The sequence below is a fragment of the Bison bison genome, unplaced genomic scaffold (assembly GCF_000754665.1).
Source record: "Bison bison bison isolate TAMUID 2011002044 unplaced genomic scaffold, Bison_UMD1.0 scf7180017864313, whole genome shotgun sequence".
Taxonomy (NCBI): Eukaryota; Metazoa; Chordata; class Mammalia; order Artiodactyla; family Bovidae; genus Bison; species Bison bison.
In genome coordinates, this window is record NW_011494885.1 from 317,574 (window position 1) to 318,795 (window position 1,222).

The following is a 1,222-nucleotide window of genomic DNA, read 5'->3' on the forward strand; positions in this document are numbered from 1 at the left end:
AGGCTGAGTTTTCTAAATTTACTGACATATTGAGTGCAGCATTTTAACAGCCTTATCTAAGGATTTGAAAGCTCAGCTGAGATTCCATCACCTCCACTGGCTTTGTTCATAGTAATGCTTCCTTAGGTCCACTTAACTTCATATTCCAGGATATCTGACTCTAGACGAGTGACCATGCCATCGTTTTTACCAGGATAATTATCATATTTTCTGTATAGTTTTTCTGTGTATTCTTGAAACCTCTTCTTCATATCTTCTGTTTCTGTTAGGTCCATACCATTTCTGTCCTTTATTGTGCCTATCTTTGCATGAAATGTTCCCTTGATATCTCCAATTTTCTCAAAGAGATCTCTAATCTTTCCCATTCTATTATTTTCCTCTATTTCTTTGCATTGTTCACTTAAGAAGGCTTTATTATCCCTCCTTGCTATTCTCTGGAACTCTGCTTTTAGTTGGTATATCTTTCCCTTTCTCCCTTATCTTTCACTTCTCTTCTTTTCTCAGCTATTTGTAAGGCTTCCTCAGAAGACCATTTTGCTTTCTTTCCTTTCTTTTTCTTTGTGATGGCTTTGGTCACCACTTCCTGTACAATGTTCTGAACCTCCATCCATAGTTCTTTAGGCACTCCTTCTACCAGATCTAATCCCTTGAATATATTCATCACCTCTACTGTATAATCATAAGAAATTTGATTTACATCATACCTGAATGGCCTAGTGATTTTCCCTGCTTTCTTCAATTTAAACCTGAATTTTGCAATAAGGGATCATGATCTGAGGCACAGTCAGTTCCCAGTTATGTTTCTGCTGACTGTGTAGAGCGTCTCCATCTTTGGCTGCAAAGAATATACTCAATCTCATTTCATTATTAACCATCTGGTGATGTCCATATGTAGAATTATCTCCTGTGTTGTTGGAAGAGGGTGTTGGCTATGATCAGTGCATTCTCTTGACAAAACTCTGTGAGTTTGTGCCTTGCTTCATTTTGTATTCCAAGGCAAAACTTGCCTGTTTTTCCAGGTATCTCTTGACTTCTTACTTTCACATTCCAGTCCTCTATGATGAAAAGGACTTTTTTTTTTTTTAGTATTAGTTCTAGAAGGTCTTAGGTCTTCATAGAATTGGTCAGCTTCAGCTTCTTTAGCAATAGTGTTTGGGGCATAGACTTGGCTTACTGTGATGTTCAATGGTTTGTCTTGGAAATGAAATGAGATCATTCTGTC